Here is a 23,001-nt window from a genome sequence, read left to right on the forward strand (position 1 = left end):
CCAGGGTTCTCCCACCTTCTGGAGTGAGTTTTCTCCAAAGTCAGAATGCAACTCAGGCAGCCAGTGCTAGCAGGACCATAGGACTCTGGCATCACAGAGCCGTGATTTTCAGTACTCAGAGCCACCCACCCCTACCCTGTCACAGAACCAGATGGCAGGAGGCAGCAGGAGTGGGTGAAGGGCGGGGGCAGAGCTCTCTGACTCCCTGTGGGGGCCTCGCCCGCTCCATCTCTGCTTCTGTTTTGCTGTATTTGACAGTGGCCACGGTTTCCAGGAAAGAAGAGAGAGGCGGAAAAGTTAACTTTCCGCCACCCACACAAATATTTTTGGCTAGCTTTGTCTTCAGGCTGCCAAGCTGGGAGGGAGGGGTTGGCAGAAACCCTCCAATTCAAAGCTCTCTCCCAAGGAGGGAGGGAGGGTTTCCAACCAAGGCAGGGACAGAACAGGGGGTCCCAGCAGGCCTATGGCTCTGCAATACCTTTGGGTACCCCAGAGCCACAGGGACCCATAGTCACAATAACGGGCACTGTCACCTAAGTGTCTAGTCGTAGGTATTGGTCTGACCCCCTTACCTCTACTTCTCTAAGAGGGTGACAGGGGAGTGCAGTCTAGGGTAGAAGACAAGGAAGCTTGATGCCATGTCTAGGGTTTGGGGCAAGAAGGATACCAGGGTAGGAACAAAGGCTGTTGGGGCCAGTGCTCTTAGCTACCACCATTCTTACCAGCTACAAACTGGTAAGGCTCTGAGGACTTCACAGCCCCTGGAGATGCTGAGCCCATCTGTGTGGGCAGGAAAAGGCCAGTACTTCTCGGCAGTGATGGAAAGGGTCCTCTCAAGCTTGAAATCCATTCTCATGGCTACAAGCTCTGAGCTCTGGTAGCCAAAGCTACTAAGGCTCACAGACCACATTTTTCCCCAGAGGGAGCTTAGAGTTCAGATTAGATAGGAGGCCCTAACGGAACCCAGGCACCTGAATGCTTCAGCCTCAAAGCCCAGTCGGGAATGAGATGCCCTGCAGTCCCAGCACCTGCCCAGATGTCCCTGGTTTTTTCCACTGCCAGTTTCTGAAAATATAGTCCAGAATCTGTGGCCTGGAGCCCCTGGTGTCCTTTCTGCTGCTCTCTGCATAGTAGAGGAAGGATGCTGGCTTTGAATCAGATCCTGGTTCAAATTCTCTCTGATCCCCACTCCCCCTTCCCATCTCTAACACACAGACATACACAAAGATACACACACACACGCACATCTCTCTCTCTCTCTCTCTCTCTCTCTCTCTCTCTCTCTCTCTCTCTCTCTCTCTCACACACACACACACACACACACACACACCAATGCTGTTGCAGCTGAGCTGCCTGTCCTGAGCTTCCCGTGGTGGTAGACAGAGTGTTCCTTTCCAGGCTCTGTAGATTCTTACAAGCCAGACATTCGGGGTCAGTGACAGCCATTTACACACTGTGTTGTTATCAAGGAAGTGAAGAAGCAAGGGCTGCCAGAGGTACCCAACAGAGCACATCCAAGGCACACAACAGAGTCCTTGTCGCTCACCTACACTCATCACAGGATCTGAGCTTCTCCTTTTAGTCTTTCTCCTGTTTGTAAGCCCCCCACTTCTCTTCCGTCTCCTTCTCTGACATCTCTAGATCACAGAGGCCTCAAGCTGGTCAAGTAGCCAAGGATGACCTTGATTCTCCTGTGTCTACCTCCTCCTACATGGTGTCACACCACATCCAGTTTCTATGGTGCTATGAGTTCCATCAAAGACCTTGTACAGTGTAGGCACTCGCCCTACCAGTTGAGCCACATCTTTGGTCCTCCTTAAAAAAAGAAAGAAAGAAAGAAAGAAAGAAAGAAAGAAAGAAAGAAAGAAAGAAAGAAAGAAAGAAAGAAAAGAAATATTTATAACATTTTTACTTCTGCTGAGTGGTGGTGATACATGATTTTTTTAAATCCTGATACTCAGGAGGCAGAGGCCAAGGATACACGGAGAAACCCTGTCTTGAAAACATTTTATTTTATTGGTACAAGTGTTTTTACTTGCATGTGTGCATATGTACCACACACATGCCTGGTGCCCACTGAAGCCAGAAGTAGGTACTAGATCCCTTATAACTGGAGTTATGGATGGTTGGCACCCACCATGTGGGTGCCGAGAACTGAACCCGGGTCCTCAGCAAAAGCAGCAAGTGCTCTTATACACTGAGCCATCCCTCCAGAGCCACCCCAGTCTGTTTTCTTTTGGGCAAATTCTCACTATGTAGCCCTAGTTAACCTCCAACTCACACCCTCTTACCTCTCCCCACCTCCTACCCCAAGTGCTGAGATTATAGGTATGACTGGATCACAGGGTCTGGTTCTATAGGCAGAAGACCAAAGTAGAATGAGAGGGAATTAGTAACCCAGGAAGATAAAACCTTCTTTCTTCAAAGGCCCTTCTTCTTACCTGAACCTCTCCTCCACCGACAATCTATTTCTGTCTTTATACTGTATTAGGCTTGTTTCCTGGTTCTTGGCTTCCTAAGGGAGACAACCCATCAAGGATCCATGAAAGCAAGAAAGCAGAACCGCTGGGGATAGATCTGGAGACCCATTGACACATAGCACTGGGACAGTTGTACGGAACAGGCTTAGAGCAGTGGGGCTGGAGCAAAAGGTCAGAGGCTGGACCAAGGCTGGCATTCAGGGTTCCCTGGAACAAGAATAATTTGGAGCAGTTTCCTCTGCTCATGGCATGGTGCCAGGCACATAAAAACAGGATGGGCTTCAAGAGACGATGGCTGGGTAGTGTCTATGTCAGGTGCTATTTGACCTCATCTTACCCTCCTCAGGAGCCAAACATCCTACTCCTCAGGAGATGGGGGTGCTATTATTAACCTCATTCCATAGATAAGGAAGTCGAGCTTCTGTGACCCACCAAGTTCACACAGCCAGCAAGTGACTAAGTTAGGTTCCCGTCCCCCAAACTCTCTAAAGTCTAGACATCACAGCTCATCCACAAGGCTGCACTCTCTCAGCAATGAAAGCTGATGGACAAACAAAGACGATGACAGAGTGACCGGTTCCCTCCAATGCCTGCTACATCACCTGGCACATTGCAGCCCCTTAGCACATGAGTGTAGAGTCACCAAGAGATTAACTGTACACATAGCTAAAGGTAAAAATGGGGTTACCCGGGGAAAGGGGTTACTCAGAATCTGCCCGGCCTTTTCCTCAGCTTCGCAGTGGAAAAGACAGTGTCTGACTTATTCAGAGCTGAAGATCTATGCTCTCCTTTAGCATCTGAGCTGAGAGGATGCTCCGTCTGCCTCTCTCCTGGGACAATGGTGGGTACGAAGGCAGGGACATCAAATCAGGACTGCCATAATGCTCTTGCCACCTCTAGACTAGGGCTGCAGTGTTTGTCATTGTCACTTCCTTTCTGTGGTCCCCAGTTTCTCCATCTGAGGAAGGTCTTGGGTAGTGTGGTTGGTAGAACAGAAGCAGCGGCCATGATACTGCACGAACTTCCCCTGACCCAGTGTCTTTGTGGGGTGGAATGTGACGACCCGTTTCCCAGCCCCCCTCACCCAAGCCCTGAAGAAAAGACAAGGATTCTGGCCTCTCCCATCTCTATCCCATCAGCAGTGTCAAGAAGCCCAACTTACTACGGACCCTCTTCCTTGACTCCCTTTTCCTTCCCTCCATTCCCATCTGTCCCTGGGGGAGAAGGAGCCTGGGTTGGGTGAGCACAATGTGAGGCCAGAAGAGTCCAGGGAATCCACGGCACGAGGGGGCAGTGAGGGGCCAGGGTCTTCGGGGAGGTGGGTGCTAGCCACACTTCAAGGTTGCATATGATCTTGGGAGTGTCATATGGTCTCTCCGAGCCCCCCAGTACCATCTTGACAGAGCAGAGGCTCAGTCATTCATTTCTCTGTTCTTTCACTCAGCACGCATCCACGAAGGCCTGCTATTTTAAGCGCTGGTGGCACACAGGGAACAAGAAGGAAAGGAACCCTGCCCACGTGGAGCTCACATGCTGGTTGACGTGGATAGATGATACATAATAAATAAATAAATAAGCAAGCGAATCAGATGGTGCTAAATGGGACGGAAACATAATGAAGCAGCAGAGAGGAGAGCCAGGGAGTGTTGTGTAGAGTCGAGAGAGAGCAAGCAGAGAGAAACCTCCACAGATGCTATTCTGGGTTTCGGGTGGCATATGTATCTCAAGTTCATGATGGTGTTAGATTTTCATATGCCATTATTTTAAAAAGCATACAAATCAACGTTATGCAGCAGAAGCCCTGGGAGGGACGGTTCTGGTGCCAATGTTCTCATGACTCAGTTACTCACCATTTTAGAACCTGCTCATCTCCCGATGACTACCTCTGCCGTTTAGGATAGAATATTTTTTGCAACCTATAGCTAAACCTTTGATTTCACATACCAGTGTTACTTCAGTTGAGAACACTGTGTTTCAAGGTTATGAAACTGATAGGCCGCCACCACCTGGAAAAACAGGTACTTTGTAATGAGCCTGGGAATAATGGTGGCCATTTTGGATAGTCCTTAGAGGCCTTAAGTAAGGCCACCTGTGAAAGAGCTCGCTAAGGTGCAGCTATTGCCACCGTAATTACTATTTTGTGAGAGGATGGATGCCTGGGGGTACAGTAAGAACCAAAGCCGCCATCTGCTGAGTACTGACTCTGTGCAGGGCCTGTCCCCACCACTGTGTCCACATGCATCTTGCCCATACCTGACATTTTAAGGCCACCAAATGCTGCTCCTCCCGTACCTGCTACTCCTCCCAGTACCTGCTGCTCCTCCCAGTACCTGCTGCTCCTCCCAGTACCTGCTGCTCCTCCCAGTACCTGCTGCTCCTCCCAATACCCGCTGCTCCTCCCAGCACTTACTACTCTTTCTTCCCAGTAAATAGAAGAAAGCAGAGGCCTAGCAAAAGAGGAGCATCTGCCCATGGTCCAAGAGCAGAGGAAAAGCCAAGCTGGGACCTGACAGGTACCTAGGACATGAAATAGTCACTAGGTTTCTCTGGGGTCTCCAAAAGGGGAGGGATGTGTCAAACAGCACAAAGGGTCATCACTCTGCTGTAACTATAGCCCTCCACTCTGATCCTCGGTGACCCCCAAGTTTGAGCCTCAAAGCCCATTTTCAGTTCTGGATTGCCTGCAGCACCTGGCACTCAGGACCCTAGGTGCCAAGCCTGTCCAAAATGGACTTGCAAATCCAAGAGGCACCAAATCAGCTAAGTCCTCTGCACGTCACGCCTATTTCTGTCATGTTAGTTTGACAAGTACCCGGGCCAAGGAACCAACTCTGACGAAACTGGAGAGACTGAAGTCATGGCTATAAATACAGGGCTATTGCTGACCGGATTAAACCAGCCTAGGAAGTCACAGATCCCCTCCTGGCCACAAGAGGAGATGGGGACCAAGAAGGGGAGGCACTTCCCCAAGGCCATGTGACTGTTCTTCCTGGCCATCCTTGTGTCACTGTGGAGACTCAACAAGACAAGTCCAGACTGAACAAAAGCAGTGTAGTGTGTGATTCCAGTTAGCAAAGGAAGCCAAAGAGCCAGAGAACGCTCTCCATCTCCTTCCCACTCTAAGTCCCCCTCTTCACTCAGAGTGTTGGTCAGCATGGGGGAAATCAAGGCATATATCTTCACGGCCAGTGCACACCTTTCTGTTGTTCTCTCTCTGTGTCTCTGTCTCTCTGTGTATCTCTGTGTGTCTCTCTGTCTGTCTGTCTGTCTCTCTCTCTCTGTATGTGTGTGTGTGTGTGAGAGAGAGAGAGAGAGAGAGAGAGAGAGACAGAGACAGAGAGAGAGAGAGAGAGAGACAGAGAGAGAGAGAGAGAGAGAGAGAGAGAGAGAGAGAGAGAGAGAGAGAGAGAGAGAGAGAAATGTGTGGTGAGTGTACTAGTAGAGACCAGAGAAGAACATCAAGTGACATCAGGTGTCCTCGTCCGTACTCTCTATTTTTATTCCTTTGAGACAGGGTCTCTCTTTGCACCTGTCACTTGGCTTATGGCCAACAAACTCCCATGATCCTTCTTTCTCTGTGCCCACAGCGCTGAGGTTAGCTGGCACAGCCACATCCAGCCTTTTCTATGAGTGCTGGGATGCAGACTCAGATCTTCAGCTTAAGCAGCGAGCATCCTTACCCACCGACACAGCTCTCTAGCCAGAAATGTGCAACCTCTATCCTCTTACAAAGGATAATCGACACCCTGCAAGGCTGTGGTGGGGACTGTGGTAGCCATGGTTACAAGTTGGAAATGGGAAGATGTTACAAGCCAAGTTCTTTCCCCCTGTAGCACCCACTGTTCAGCACTGACCACCCCAGAACTGGTTAAAGCCACAGCCAGCAAATTACACTACACTATGTTCCCTCAATTATGGTGAGCCTCTGCTTTCCCCGAAACCACACCTGTGCCGTGACCACTGTGAGGGCTGCCCGGGCACAGGCTCTGAGCACATGCCTCCAAGAGGTGGCCACCTGGTTTCCTAGCTTGTCCATACATTAGAACCACATGAGAATGCTTGACGTATTCCAAATCCCTGGCCGGAGCCCTGACAGATGACATACGTGTCCATGAGTGGGACTGGGCCATCTGCAAGCTTTCATCTTTCCTAAGGATGCCTGTGTGCAGAGAGAGCTCTGGAATCCTGCTCTTTGCAAGTATTCGATAGCTGTTCCCAGACAATAGTGGAAAGGGAGAGGTGCAGACCCCTACCCCAGTTTCACTTAATAATTCATGGGGTCTCATGAAAAATGAAGATAATGGGTTTTATTTGTTGGCTTACAACCCTCAGAGCTGAAAGCACACAGGAAGCTGGGAGGTAGAATTTCCTTTGCCTTCTCTTTTGCAGCCCAGCCGCTTACAATGTCCTGAGCAGATGGGCCACAGGCTTATCAACCCCCAGGAGGCCTTGCTTCATGTGGTACCCAGCTGGCTGGTCAGGAAGATGGAGGGTGGTACCCAGCTGGCTGGTCAAGGAGATGGAGGGTGCTCAGAAGCCTCTCCTCTCCAAGCTGCCTCTCCCTAACCTAAAGGCCAAAGGTTCCCAGAAGCTGTTCCTACTGGGAGACATTAAGCTTCAGGCTCAGAAGATTGGAAATAGAGACATCAACTTATGGCATAGGCTTGTGGCCTAACCCCAGCCTCTTCTTGGACAAATAACAGTTGATGACAAAAATTGATCATGCTAGAGTCTAATATTATTGAAGTCTTCCGGGGACCCAGAGATAACACTAGGGGACTGTGCTAACCAAATCGGCTATTACTAGCCACATACACTATTGAGTAGTTGGAATGTGGCAATTGGAGAGACACATGCTCTAAGCAAAGAATACATACCATTCCCAAAAAGATACCAAAACAAACAAACAAACAAAACCAAAACCAGAGGCTGTCTTAGAACTCCAGCTGGTGTGTAAGTAAGTACAATATTACAGTTAATTTCCCTGGTGTCTTTCTTCACCCAGTGGTATTTGTTTGCTTGCTTTTCAGTGTCGCTGCAGACATTTTAGAATTACACGTGTGCTTCTGTGATCAGCCCTAGCCTGAGTCTGGGAAGGCATGCCCCCTACTGCCAAGCCCCTGAACTTGAGGGATCTGAGGTGTAGCTGAACCTCTTCGCCTCAGTTTGACCACCTGTAAAATAGGGCCAAGGACAGCACCTCCTGGGTACTGTTGTGGGGTTGAAATGAGGTGACACAGGAGCACTCTGTACCATGCCAGCTACAGGACCTGGCTCACTAGTCCTTGCACTGGAGCCCTGTCAGCTCTTCTGCTATTGATCTTTCTATGGAATTTGTTTCTCTGGGTTGGGGAAGGGTAAATTGTTCTATTGTTTTCTTTCTTTGAGACAAGGGTTCAATACATAGCCAAGGCTAGCCTTCAAATCACTATGTAGCCCAGGCTAGCCTAACAGCAATCTAACTACCCCAGCCTCTTAAGTGTTGATTACAAGCCACCACCTAGTTCTCTCTCTCTCTCTCTCTCTCTCTCTCTCTCTCTCTCTCTCTCTCTCTCTCTCTCTCTCTCTGTGTGTGTGTGTGTGTGTGTGTGTGTGTGTGTGTCTTTTGACAACCTTTCTATGTAGCCCTGGATGCCCAGCTCTGACACACAGTGCTCCTGCAGACATACTATACAGCAAGCTTTCTATAAGGACTGAGAGTCAAGCAGGGACTCCCCTGGGTTTGGGCACAAGGTTAGGAAGACAGAGGGAGAGGTAGTGAGCTAGGAAATGGAGGGACACGCTAGGTAACTTCAGAAAGCGGAAAGTGCTCGGTAGCAGACCAGGCAGGAGGAGATTGTCATTTCCTCCTTTTGTATAGCAGTAATCAATCTCTTGACCTGCTGTAATGGACATCTGCAGGGCTTAAGTGCACATGAGCATATTCCAAGCGAGACGTGCTGTGAGTTGTGTTGAAGATAAAGAACATTCAGGCTCCTCCAGGAAGCCTTTTCTAATAGGGACATTTTTAGTCCATCATTGGCCTAACATTGGGGACATATAGGAGCCCAGGGATGGAAACCTGTTTGAGCTAGAATTACGATCTACCACCTCCAGTGAGTCCGCTGATTTCAGACAAGATGAGGTGCATTCAGGGTGGTAGAGTCGTGGGCTATACCTTGACTTCTAACAAGCTGTTATCGTTTGCCTCAGTTTACCCTCCACCAAGTGAGAAGGTTGCTCCAGATAGATGCTCTCTAATCTGGCCTGTTGCTGCGTCTGTTCGACTGAGCTAGACACACAGAGAGCCAGCCTGTTTCTTCTGCTCTGTGACATGAGCATGGCCCTCCCTGCCTGGGCCTGAGAAGGAACCAACTCCTGCTGCCCCTGACCCGGACCAGCCTGGCCTTGGTGGAGGTGCTGAGCTGAGCCCCATGCCTGGGCCTTAGCAGCTCAGACAAGTTGGAGAGATGACAGCTAAAGCTCTGCACCCTGGTGGTCTGCTCTGGGACTGCAACCTTCAGCAGGCAGCTCTTACTCTCTGAGACTGGCCTTCTCCCTATGAAAATCAGAGCTAATGTCAGAGCCTGTCTACAGGGTGCTGTGAGGGACGAACAAGGTAATGTAAGACAAGCGTCTAGAACAGAGTCTGCCGTCCTACACCTAAGAGTCAGTAACACAGCAGTGAGGGCAGAGGAGAGGCAGGTTGATCCTAACACATGCCCTCCAGCTTGGAGCTTCCCTGGGCATGCGTGCTCTCTCTCTTTCCCTCTAGCTTACTCTCTCTCTCTCTCTCTCTCTCTCTCTCTCTCTCTCTCTCTCTGTGTGTGTGTGTGTGTGTGTGTGTGTTGTTGTGTATGTGTACATTGGTTTGCATGTCCATACACCTCTGTGTGTCTGTATGCTGGTAAGTGGCTGTACTTGTTCCATCCATGTGTGAAGTGCCTGATCACTGATGTACAGGTTTCTGTGGGTGCTCATTCGATCATGTGCATGTGGTGAGAGTAGCCCAGGAGGCTGCTCAGCCAGACCAAACAACCCCAGCTTAGTGCTCCGGGGTTCCTCCCGACTATGTCTTCCTCGGCTTTCTGGTTCTTTTAATCCCTTCCTGCCTCTAGTGGAGCTCAAAGAGTGGAGTCTGGAATAGGCTCGCCCGGTTCCTCCTTCCTGAGCTTCTTCCATCCCTGTCCACATCAGCCCTTTCCCTCTCAAAGCCTCAGTTTCCCAAGTGTGTCCCACTCAGCATTCTTCAGGTGTGACACCACTCTCCTCCCCACACACACACACTGGCCACACCCATCCTGTGAGTCTGGAGTGAGCTGTCCCAAGAGCTATTTTGGGCATGGTTCATGGCAAAGTCTAAGACAAATCCTGGGGCAAGATATCTGAACCTTCTGGTCACCGAGCCAACTGATTGTGTGGCTATAACCTGACAGAGCACAAGGGGGCCACAGGAGAGGATTCACCTGGTGGGCAAGGCCTCCATCATCTGTGTATTCCTTGTGTACCAGGAGCTCACAGAGCTGATGGAGTCTTAGAGCTACCCCGAGGTGGATGTTGTTTCTACATTTGTTTTATGTAAGGAAATGAGACCCAGCAGAGTTTAACGACCTGTCTGAAGTTACGGAGCCACAGGCTAGGACTGGAGAAGAATTGGTGCTGATCTGACACTTCAGGGCCCAACACTTAGTGTCTTGTCTTCTCTGTCACAGGGTCAGCAGAGTTATGAAACTATAATGTCCTTAGTGCTCACTGTGGTATGTACATGGCAGTCTGTCCTGACTATTGTGTCCCTTTCTGCTGACCCATTTCACAGATCAGGAAAGTAGAGCCCAGAATCTCAAGGCTGCGTGCTGCAGGCTGGCTGCCTGGCTTTATTCAGTTTGTTTGTTTGTTTGTTTGTTTGTTTTCTAACCTAGTGCAGCCCCCAGTTTCCTGTCTCCTAGAGTTGAAATTGTCACAAGTAGCTTGGGTGCAGCACTACAGTTTAGCTCCCTTGTCCTTTTCTACTCTGGAGACAGTGAGCCCAGGCATGGCTGCAGGGAGGAACTCAGCGGGAACGCTAATCTTATGCCTCTGTCACTGACCACCACAACAGAAGCAGGTCTGTTCTCTGAACGAGGACATTTCTTAGGGGAAAAGCTGCTCTTACAGCTCACGTCCTACCCACTGAACAGAGCCTCAGTCAGGCTGATCCCCACGGCTCCCGGGAGCAGTTCAGGGCAGGTCTATTTGGCCTTGGCAGTGAAGTAGCACGGAGTTGACCAGTCAGCAAGGTCTCACAGGGCCACCAAAGTCCCGTCAGACGTGCTGAGCTCCATAGGCAGGAACTGTGCCCTTGGACCTGACCAGATGCTTCCTTGGAGTTTGAAACAGCTACCACCAGCCCCAAAGAGACCTGGGCCTGCAGAATGTGCACAGCTCTGTACGTGCTTGTGGGAGCCACACTCCTCGAGGAGCGAGAATGTTCAAGTGGGTTGCTGCTCCATTGCAGGCTACTTCGTTCAATCAAAGACAATGATTCCTTGGGTCAGAGGACAGAAAGGGACTCGTTCAAGGTCACACACATATCAGTGGTAAGTTTATAATGAACCCAACCTTCAGCCTCTTTCTCCACCTGATGCCTCTTCAAGACGGGGTCATGAACTCCTCCCTACCCAAGGATGTTCTCCACCACTGTGTGCCAAAGGTCAGCAACCTCTGCTAGGTACGGGATGAGACAAGAAAGAATGGCCCTAGAAGTTGCTGTTCTACAACAGCGCAGAATAGGGCCTTTCCCAAGAGCTAATGATGGGAACGTGCCCAGTGAAACTCTACCTGTGAGCTATGACCAATCTATGGTGAACTTATGGAGGGTGAGCATGTCAGCAAGGATGCCATCTTAGACCAGCTCAGCCTGGAGATGTTACTAGGATGATGCTAAGGCTCCCCTTACAAACCCTGCACGCTCCACCCCCCACCAACACTATGTACCTGGTGTCAGTCCTGGCTCAGCATATAAGCTGCAGCCAAGAGTCTGGGAGCTAGGGCTGAATGGCAGGAAAGGCGGGAGCCAAGGTAGCCTTGGACAGCTCCACCCGACCCTATCAGCTATTCAAAGTAAGGCTGAGACCAGAGGAAGCTCTTGAAATGCCACCCAGGGGACATTCTTTTTCCCAAGGCCTTTGACCTTGAACACCCAACCCACATTGAGAACAAGATGGTCTTCCCTTTTCTGCCCCTGCTGGCCCTTACTCTCCCAAACAGCACACACACACACACACACACACACACACACACACACAATAGTAACTGGTCTTTCTGCTCTGAACTTATCGAATTGCCATGCTGTTTGTGGGACCAATAGAGTCTCACAGCAGATTAGATCTGGTTCTCAACAGCTAGAACCACAGTGTCTGAATGTGTAAGACAGGGTCTCACGTATCCCAGACTGGCCTCAAATAAAATATACCAGAGGATGACCTCCAACTCCTGCTACTGGGATTCCAGGCATACAGACCACTCGTGGTGTAAGCAGTAATAAGGACCAAACCCAGGGTATACATGTCGACAAGCAGTCTACTAACTGAGCTACATACGCCGCCCGAGAACCAACACTCTGGAGAGCAGTTTCAACACCAGAAGCATAAAAAGAGCCACTGCCCAAAAAGCACAGGACCTAACAGAGTTTCTACCGAGTCCCAAGTTTCATTTATTTAACAAGAGTAACTTTCTTCACAGCTTTGAGAAGCTATTTGTGCACTTTCCTCCCAGCGCACCAGTAAGACTAACACACACTCCTTGTTGGGAGGAAAGGTGGCAGTCCACAGGGCACTGCGGCATGAGCTGCCAGTGGTATGTATGCCGGGCTTTGGAAGCACCGCCCTGGTCCAACCATGACATTGGAGGCAGGAAGACTGAGAGCAGGTGCTGGGCAGGGCCCTGTGCAGGAGGGTCTGGCGCGGCCTCCACCTGAATAGGAAGCTAGTTCCCTTACAAGGCTCATTCTTCAGGGACAATGGACTCGGGTTACCTGGCCCTCAGAAACGATCCCACTGACCAAAGAATGGAGCAGGGTGGCATTCTCTTTCCCCTAAGCCTAAGTCCTCACCCCAGTCAACCCATGCCCTCTGCCTGGGTCTGGCAGGCCCAGCCTCAGCCCTACCGGTGGCCATAAACAAGCTGTATCAAGGCTCACACTTGGTTTTCTTACTTTCCAGGGCTGTGGTGACAAGGCCAAGTGGCTAAAGGTGAAGGACAACTATGAAGAACAGACAGCAGACGGGAAAGGTGGCTGATGTTACCCTCCCTGTCCTTTGCTGTCTTATCTGGAAAATGGGAAGAAGTCCTACAAGCAAGAGAAGAGCCAATGTGTCTTCAGGAGACAAAGTGGGCAGTGGACAGAAAGGAGCCTCAGACAGTGAGAACCACCACTGGGCAGGGAGATTGTGAGCCCTTGAGTCAACACACTTCTACTTGGAGATGGGCACACATCCATTCATGCATGCATGAACAGACAGAGAGAGACAGAGAGAACCTTGGCATCTTGCACTCTGCTGAGTCTCAACACACACACACACACACACACACACACACAGCCTTCCTGCATAGCCCTTAACCTGCCCTGGAGCATACGGCATGCCAATCTACATCTTTTTCTCCCCCAGTCCCAAGCCTCAGGCTAGGCAGAGTCCTTGTCCCGCTGCCTGGGAGGCACATGTGGTTTCAGTTAGCAGCAGAGCGGGCATTTCCGTCCCAGACAGTGGGACCCTGCCAGGGCCCCAGCTCTATAGGAGTCCACACGAAGAGCCACCTCAGCTCCCACTCCCCACTGGACACCCCAGGGACATTTCTCCTCTGGAAAACTCTGCAGTCCTTCCCCCCTGGTGTCCCCTCACCTGGAGCTGGACTCTGCACACACCGGAGAGGAAGTCGGCTGTGCCCAGCCTCTGTCCACAGCAGCTCCCTGCCCACCGCCTGCCCGCCTGCCTCCTCTCTCTGCTGTCTCTAGCAGGCTGAACGGGATGGGAGGAGGGCAGGGTGTCAGGGGGCGGGCGGGAGGGAGGGGAGGGGGCGTGTGGAAATGAAACTTTAATAACAGAGCCCCTTTTGTTTCCGAGCATATGGGATATTTCATACATACTGAAGACATTAGCCGTCTATATTTTTAAGGGCTCGGGCGAAAGGATGAATAAATACAGCCCATGTTCTACTCAACAAACACACACATGCAGCCTGCTGGCTTCTGGAGCATTTCAAACCCCAGAGAAATGGCCCCAGTGACACCAGACACTTCAGAATAAACATGTTTCCAAGCCTTTGGGCTTGGCTGGCCCCCTCTTGGAGCCACCTGAGGCCTTGGGGCTCCTTTCCCCCTGCACCACATACCCTTGTGCCTCCACATCTTCAGCTCCATAGGGGGAGACGAGTCCCTGGAACCCAGTCCCATACTGTCCCCTTTCTCAGGACCCCCAACCCCCAGCCAGATCTCAAGTATCAGAGTCCCAAAAGAACTTGAAAATCTCTGCCTTCCTCACTGTACAAACCGGGGCCAAGGCCCAGAAATAGGCAGGGACTTGCCTGAGGTCACACAGAAAACACATCAGGATCCTGGGCCAAGGGACAGTTCTGCTTCCTTCAACAGACGGGGTGTCCTATTTCCTCACCTCAAGGGTAAAGGTGGGGAGACCCCAGGACCAGGAGGCAGGGCCAGCATGTGGGCTGGGAGTGTGCCCGCCTCTTTTTCCCACTGGAACATTGCTCTGAGCACACGCACACCCCCCATTCTGGGCATCTATCCAAGGACACCGTCAGCAGCGCTAGGAACAGGGCCCGCCCCAGGAAATCCCCTTCAGGCCGGCAGATCCCAACAGGCCTGGAGGCTTCAGGTGCAAGAAAGTTTCCCTCTGTGGAAGCTCAGTTCCCTCTCCTCAGGTGCTTTCTTTCCGTCCTCCAGGAAGGGAAATGGGCCCAGAGAGGAGGGCCTGATCTTAGAGAAGGTGGTGGACAGGCGGGGCCTGTGGGACTGAACAGGCCTTCGGTTCCCTACAGGCAAACCTTGTGTGGCATCAAACAGGGGTGCCAGAGTGCTCAGTCACCTCCGTTCCTGTTGGAGCCCAGTCTCTTTTCGCCAACCGTCTATTCATCCCTTTAAGTTATTAAACTAAGAGTCCACTAAGAGTCCACAATGAACGCACATAATTACGGTAGGTTGCCTGAATCCCTGCCATGGGCTCTGGCTATTTCTACACCTTTGTAGAAGTCATGCATACTTGGTACAGAGGTCTCAGCCTCCATCTGCTCAGAGACCTTTCAAAGATCTGCTCTGCGGTAGAGTGTACCACTCATCTCTGTTGGTAGTCACTCGGGCTCAGGGGTTCTGCTCCTTCCCTGGATCACATGCGTGGTCCGTACAAGGCTAGACCTCCACCCAGGGACTCCTGACTCCAGACCTGGCTACTGTGACTTGAATGTCACTCATACCTCACTTATCCTCAACGTTGGTCCTGAGACTGCAGAACCATGACCACACCACTAAGCATCTCTTCATTTACTGAAATCTGCTGTGGACCTACCCTACCTGTTGCTAGGCAGCACCCCTAAGATGTCTATGATAAAGGACATTGGCCTGAATGCAGGAGATCTGACTTTTTAGTCTCCATCCTGCCATCAGTGACCTGCAAGAGTCCCTCTAAGGACATGTCTCCCCCACCCCATGAACAAAGTAGACAGAGACATCTCTGCGAGTGACAAAGACCACATGACAGAGGATGTGAGGGGACATGGTGATTTCCTTCACTGGAATTTCATGCTCTGCCTGGGATCATGACATTAAGTTCTACCTGGGTTCCAACAAGCCCTAACTGGCCTCTTTGCCCTTGGGTGGTCCTCAATACAACCTTCATCTGTCTCGGAGTCAATCTGCTGAAGAACCCCTTCCCCCACAACAGTGCACACATAGCAGCTCCCTTCACCCCGGATGAATGGCTGTACTGGGGGAGGTGCATTTAAGATCTCACCTCAGTTTCCTTTCTCCCCCACTCAGACCCTTCACCCCAAGATGGGTGCCACTTTGGTCTACAGGAAGCCAGCCATTTCACTGTCCCCTCCCACATCTGTTGCCAGCTTTCTGGTGAGAGGGCTCCATGAGCTCTGGCATAGAACCCTGTTGTTGGTGGAGTTCAGAGACGTTTGAGAAGAGGCTTCTTGTGAGTTCTGGGCCGTGTTCTGCATGAGGACATTTTCCAGGTGAGGAGCAATTGTCTTGATTATAGTCATTTCATACGATAATAACAATCCCACCACAAGCTAAGAGTATCGACTGCCGGTGCTGTGGGAAGTGTTTGGTGAGCACTGTCCCTTTCCTGACAATTTTTTTATCGCTGGGAAGAGACTAAGCCGTGAACCAACCAGCCCCAGCTTGTCCCTTTCAGGGAAGGGCCACAAGCTTCAGCCTTTGCATCCGCTGACTTGAGGGCCAGTTGCCTCTGGATCCTCTGACCTGTTAGTCCCTCAAGGAGGAAGGTGAGGCTGTGGATGTTTCTTCCTCTAAAGCAGCGGAACTGAGCACAGGGCTTTACTCTGAACTTAGTAGCTCTCAACTACACTGATCTCAGGAAGGTCATCAGGGACAATGAACAGAGTGCTGTCAGTGCAGCCAAGGGACTCACACCTGTGGCCTAATGCCTAGAGTACTGTGATCTTCACAGACGTGACATTGCTACTGGCGAGCATGGGTAAGCATTGCCTGCTGTTCCTTATCTAAGCTGGTTCATCTTTCTTTAGGCAACCTGGTGGTCCTTCACTAGGAGGTCATGGTAGTGATGTCAGACTTCATGGGGCACCTGATTTGCACGGTGCACCGTGTCCAGAGCACTTGAGCTCAGGTCCTGTTGGGTGTGTTAACAGAGGTAGAGAAAGAAGCAAAAAGGGCAGGCTGAGTCTTGGGCTCAGAGCAAGGATCCTGAGTAGTGTCTGAGCTACAGGAAGTTCCAAAGCCCACAGACTCCACTAGACAACTTGGCAAAAGTCACAGGAAAACGGCAGGCATTGTCTTGACTTCCCAAAGAGGGGCTTCTAGGACATCACCCAAGGTCCTTAAGTCCTAAGGACTCAAGCTGGACCTCTGCAAACACCAGTTTAGCCATCATGATCCCCTAGCAGGATTCAGAATGTGAATAGGGACAAGGAAAGTCCCATCCACACTGGCTTCATGGGCACCATTCATACATCAGTGTCTTTCTCTCCAGCGTCTTCACCCTTACCTGGTTTCAGGATGGGGTATTTGAAAGTAATGAGCTTTACTGTGTCTCTGTTCCTTGCTCAATAGGACTGTGCTATCCAGGCCTTATCTCCCCAGAGACCCCAAGAAAGCCCCAGAGCTGTGAGAGGAGCCAGGAGTCCTCACCCCTGCAGAACAGCCCACACCAGGGCCCCCTCTGACACATGAGCTGTCTCGGCAATCGCATCACAGCAATGGAGTTGCTTCGGGGGTAAATTCCATCCAGATGTATGGAGGGTGGGGTGACTTCCTGACAGAGCAGGGTGGTGAACTGATATGTGGGGGTCACGAAGCCAGCTTGCCAGTGCCCGGGATACCCAAGATAGAACATTGTTTTCCACAAAAGCCCACAGGAGGGATTTCAAGGCCAGGTTCTCTGAGTCTAACCTCCTTGGTAGGCAGGAGAAACCGAAGCCTAAAGAGGCAAGGGACTGATTCCAGGTGATGGGGAGATTGGCTGGGTCAGGACCCCAGATGTCTCTCTCTGGCAGGAGCTCTTATGTTTGAGAAGCTTTAGATGGGAACTGGCCCGGTAACCTCCTCAAAAAGTCCCCAAGGAGCCTTGGATTAGGAGGGCAGAAGTGGGGGTCAGGAAGTGGAGACTGTGGTTGGGGGGATCACTAATCACCTCCAGATTAAACCAGAGAATATTCTGCATTCCGTTTATAGAGGGGACAGAATGAGTGAGGAGGCTTCCGGGGGGCGAGGTTGTAAATGGCATGCCCTCCCTTCATTCCCTGCTTTCTACAGTTACAGGGAGCCTGTGGCCTAGACCTCTTTCTTCAGGGGGGCTCTCTACGTGTCTCCTTTGACTTTTGCTGGGCCACATACCTTCCTGGCTCCTTTGGGCCGACTTACTGGAAGGCCGGAAGAGGCCAGTCAGCTTGGGGGGGAGGGGCATGAGAACTTGGAGAGAATGAAAGGAAACAAGGGGGAGTGGGTAAGGGGGGATTGAGAAGGGAATTTTTTGCCTCCTGCCTCATGTTTTGGCTGCCTTAGTGCGAACATGTCTAGGCGCCTTATCTCGAAGGCCGGCACAGTCTACATTAGAAAGAAAATAGTGTCTGCAGCAGGGAAAAATACATCTTGATTAAACATCCCTTTGGAATGGCACTGGGGGTCTCTTATCAGCAGGCAGCTGGGCCCCACATACCTCTGTCTGTCCCAAGGTTTCCACCCCCATCCCAGCCCCATACACCATGCCTCCCTAGCAAGCAGGCTATGTAGAAACTGTCATGGAAACACAGACTCACCTCGTTTTGCCACTGTCCTTGATGCTAAATGGCCCCAGGGCCAAATTCTTGCCCCTTTCAGTTTTTCTTCATTAAAAGTCAGGGGGGGGGGGTGAAGCAGATGGTGTCTAGAGACCTTTCCAGCATCAACACTTTGTGATTCTGACATTTTTGGTGGTTTTTTTTTTTTTTTTCCTTCAGTTTTTCAGCCTCCACCTCATCCAAACAAACAAAATGTCTACAAACATCTAAGAAGACATCCAAGTCTCTAGCTCTCCCAGGAGACCCGAGAAGCTGCTTAGTCTTGGGTGAAGGCACCGGACACTGAGCTGGCATGACTCACCAGAGGGGTCTTCTGGGCTCCTATGAGAAGTCCAGCAGCAGCAAAGGCCCAGCAACATTTTCAGATGCAAGTATTTTTTCTCCTCAAGATACATCTTCCATCAAAACCTACACAGGGAGGAGGCCATCAAAACATGGTGCCCATTCTATTCTGTCTTCTAGTCCCCACCCCAACTTTCCTCCAGGAATGCGCACTGATGTCCCTTGAAGACTTCAGCTGCAGGGGACAGAGATGAGTCTGGTACAAACTGGATGGTATCTTTTTCTTTGAGTGCTTACTCCATCACCTGCAGGATGCGCTTACCAGGCTCCCCTCCCCCAAGTTGCTGGAGCATTAATAGAAAAAAAAAATCTCTAGGGACACGCTCAGGGGATAGGATTGCTGAGAGCAACGAATGTCAAAGTTCATAGCCGGAAGAGAGGCTGTGAACGCACCTTACACAAGGCAATAAGTGTTCTCGACATGGATAAGCTAATAATTACCCTGTCTGATCATATCCACCCACTGAAATATTGTCCTCTAACTTATAAATACATGTAATTCCGGTGCCGATTAGAAGGTAAAACTAAGAAGGTACCCCGAGATTGTGAGGGTACAACAGTAGTGTTTAGGGTGAGCTTGGAGTCTGTAAATATGAGATCAAGGAGAGTCTTTATTGGCCACCTGTCTAATTCTTCTTCATGTTGTTAGGAAAACTCAGGCTGGAGGGCCAGCTGCAGAAGTAGCGTCAGGATGAGAGCTGGAAAGTAAGAAGCCATCTGTCACAAAAGCCAATCCACCGGTGGGGGGAGGGGCTGGCTAGCCTTTAGATATTCCATGCTATTTAGAGGTTCAATACCACTCACTCTCTTTAGATACTGAGTCTCCGTTCCTCTTGCTCAGGCTCCTAGCCCTGCGACACAGGGATGAGGAGAAAGCCCCTTTATACGGCAGCTAGGCCCAGCTCTGAGCCATGATAAGCACCTTTCTGTCCTTACCCCTCTAGCCCTGCCAGCCAACCGTCTGCTGCAGGCCACAAGTCTCAGCCTGTGCACAGGACTCCACAGAGTGCCTCTGTCTTCCAGCTGTCTGAGTGGCACACATGGGCATGGTCTACAGGCTGGCTGAACACAGGGCCAGAAGCAGCAGAGCCGCCTTCTGCCTCACATCTAACTTGACTAACAAACTCCCCTATCCTGCCAAAGCTGGAAGCCCCCTCCTCTCCTCTCCCCTCACCCCCTCCTCTCCCCTCCCTCACCCTCCCTTCCTGGCACCTATTTGGTCCCCTGTCACAGTTCTCTGTCCACCCTGCCTGTTTTCTCTCTGAACTCACACACGGCCTAGGAAACTTTCCTACTCCTGAATTCCAAGCAGCTACTCTAACCAGTCAGAACCGACACACAGAGAGACCAGCCAGGAAACAGAAGAATGTTAAGGAAATATGTAAGGTGCAGAAAAAGGAGAATCCAGACACAGAGGAAGCACTGAACCCAGGCCTTCATGACTCTACCTGCAGTTGCCACAGACTGAGCATCCGTGCCTCCCTCCCTTTCACCTCTCCCTTGCCTGTCTCATCACACACTGCAGTAACGTTCCAGGTAGCACCTCAGACCCCATCCCAAGGATGGCTCAAAGAACCAAGTCCCTCCAGACCCCAGAAAGCCTCCAGCGCAGAGGCTGGCAACTAAGAGTGGTCCTCAGCTAGAGTGAGCACAGTGCTCAGTCAGTCTACAGGAATCTCTGTGCCGTCTAAGACAGCGTTCACACAGTGAAGATGCCCATGCCAAGAGAAGCCTCTGAGATGGTGAACTCCATCACTGGAGACAAGACCCCAACCCCAAAGGGGCGTGTGCACAGGGGCGGGTGGAGATGGTCAAGGACATAGCTTCAAAAGGTCTTTTCTGTCTTGAAAGGCTGTGTGTGAGGACAAATATGTAACACTTAGAGACAAGCCCTCTCTGTTCTCTGAAAGCCAGATCAAGCCATCTTCCCTGAAGCTCCACTGACCTCCAGGGCCAGCCCCAGTATTGCCTTGTCCCCCACCCCATGCCTTTCAGAAACTCCCCTAGCTGACTGGAATGTCATCTTCAACTCCTCAGTTCCCCACAGCTGCACACAGTGGTCTAACGCAACCTTGAATCAGAACAGGCCTTCTCAAAATTATTTTTGATGACATAGAAACACCACATGTAACATCTAAATTCTTAGCCACAAGAAAGTTGTTCCTTTAAAAACTTTATTGTTGGGTCTGGAGAGATAGCTCAGCGGTTTAAAAGCACTCCTTGCTCTTCCAGAGAACCCTGGTTTGAGTCCCACATGGTGGCTCACAGCCACCTATAATTTTGGTTCCAGGAGATCCAACACCCTCTTCGAACTTCTAAAGGCATCAGGCGCACACATGGCACACATACATACATGCAAGCAGAGCACACATACACACATCAAACCAATAAATCTAAAAAATAATTTAAAAAAAAAACGCAGCTGCCCTATCAAGTCTGAACGGAGACAACTTTTTTTTTAAGTGTAAGTATGATTATGCATTATCTTGGATGTACTTATACAACAAAATTATTTCTTGATGAGTTTGGAGCATAGATCAGTGGTAAAAATGCTTGCCTAGAAGACAGGAGACCCAGGTAGAGCTTGATCTCCAGTACCACAAGTGAAAACGAGTTACTGTTTATTGGTGATGGAGTCTTGTCTCTGGCAATGGCTGGAGGCTTCTCTTGGCACGCCTAATGAAAATTAATCATGTTCTAGTATTCAAATTCAACTGCATAGCTTGCATTTTACCTGGTGGGTATAGTGGGGGAAGATTCTTGGTTTTTCTGCAGCTCTCACATGCGTTGATGTCCGTGTTTTCAATCAGAGTGAAGAGCAATCTCAGGCACTGAGTAACGTTTAGGAACAGTGTTCCATTCTTTATCCTATTTTACCTGTAGACTTGCTGTGTAATGGAGTCTTCCATTTAGAGCAGTGATATAAGGTTTCTTTTGAAATAAGTGTATTCAGGCTGGAGAGATGGCTCAGTGGTTAAAAGCATTGACTGCTCTTCCAGAGGTCCTGAGTTCAAATCCCAGCAACCACATGGTGGCTCACAACCATCTGTAATGGGATCCAGTGTCCTCTTTTGGTGTGTCTGAAGACAGCTACAGTGTACTCATGTATAATAAATTAATTAATTAAAAAAATAAGTGCATTCAAAGTGTTTTAAATGACTCAATCTAAAAGAAGATGCTATATAAGTAATGTCACAGGCTAAAGAAGGATAAGACAAAGCCAAATGCTGGAGCCCAAGAGTCCCAGGCTTAAGCTTGAGTTAAGGTGCTTCTCTCTTTTCTCCTTTGGGCAGCAGGGACCTTGGTCCTCTGATTCCAATGAGCACTCGGCCTATAGGTCTGGGAGGCCTGCAGGAAGCACCAGAGCCTGTGCTCTATAATTGCAGGGGTGAGGTTCCAGCTCACTGTCCATCACCAGGTCCCTGGAGCCCCTTTATACAAAACAGCCTCCCTGGCCAGCTTGACTTCAGAGACTGGGAGGAGGCAGCCGCCAGGCACTTCTCACAGTGTTTCCAAGTCAAATCCAAACCTTTTCAGCCTTGCCAGGAAACCACCCCACCCCACCCCCTTTCTCCTCGGGCTGCCTCCAAGAGTCAGGGCTGCAAGCTTCCAGATGCTGCCCCCACCTACCAGGCCCCTTCCGGCCCAGACAGAGCCTGCCCCCCACCCCAGCCTGGCACCTTCTCTTTCTCCTCCCTGAGTCCCTCCAAGCCTGGGGCCCTGAGCAGAGAGTTGTGGGATAGAGGCAGGAGTTTGGGAGTAGGGCCAAAGAAGGAGCCAATTCTCCTTTTGCACCAAAGGTCCCAGTGAGTCTTCAGACCACGATTGGCCAGTGGGGAAGCAGTTAGCCTCATCTTTTCTCAGAAATCCCCTCAACCACACCTTTGTCATCACCAGTGGTCACAAGCTGTCTTTTCTGCATCTCTTCATACACCAGGCACGTATGCAGTATGCCCTGTCATCCCCCTGTTTCACTGTGACAGAACATTCTAGGTGGTAAAGTGAGGAGTGGCCTTTAAAAAAAAGTTTACTAAAGTTTTTCCCCCCAAAACCACTTAGCTAGATACAAGGGACAAGCTTAGGGTTTGGACCTAGGTAGGGTGACTTAGACACTCACAGATAGCCACTGTCCCCAGCCACAGGGCATCAGCGATCAGAGTTCCAGGAAATGAGGCAGGGAAGTGGAAAGACTGAAGGTAGCAGGAGTTGCCAGGCCCATACGATACTGGCAGCTTCGTTCTCTTCCCATTCAAACTGGGACCTGGCACAGCCCTTTGCCCTGACTGCGTCCCTGCCTCTCATTCCAGGCTCCATCCATCAGAGGGCCTTTCAGCTTAGTCAGGAACCCATCACTTCAGCTGGAGGGGAGCCTGGAGAAGACACGGGGGTAAGGCCTGGGGACCATCTCTAGCTGCGTACCCCTCTTGATCCTCAGCAAGATGTGTCTCCCTCAGGCAGAGGCAGGCTCGGCCCAGACATCAAAGGACCCGTGCGGCTGGTGCTTTGAAGGGAGCCTTGAAGAGTAATAGGAAACATGAGGATGACACTGTGACCCAGCCCAAAGCGCAAGACTTGGAAAAATGAAAAGAAGGAACTTCTGGCAGCCCTCTGTGTGGGCTTTGGCTGAACTCAACCCCTCGCAGCTGCTGGCAGTCTGTCCTCTCCC

General features: G+C 50.7%; 1 protein-coding gene across 1 annotated transcript in view; it reads right to left on the bottom strand.

Moving 5' to 3' along the window:
* Positions 1-23,001, bottom strand: part of NDST1 (N-deacetylase and N-sulfotransferase 1) — a 111,950-nt gene that overhangs the window by 2,572 nt on the left and 86,377 nt on the right. The window lies entirely within an intron of this gene.

This window comes from Micromys minutus (genome assembly GCF_963924665.1).
Source record: "Micromys minutus genome assembly, chromosome: 8".
NCBI lineage: Eukaryota > Metazoa > Chordata > Mammalia > Rodentia > Muridae > Micromys > Micromys minutus.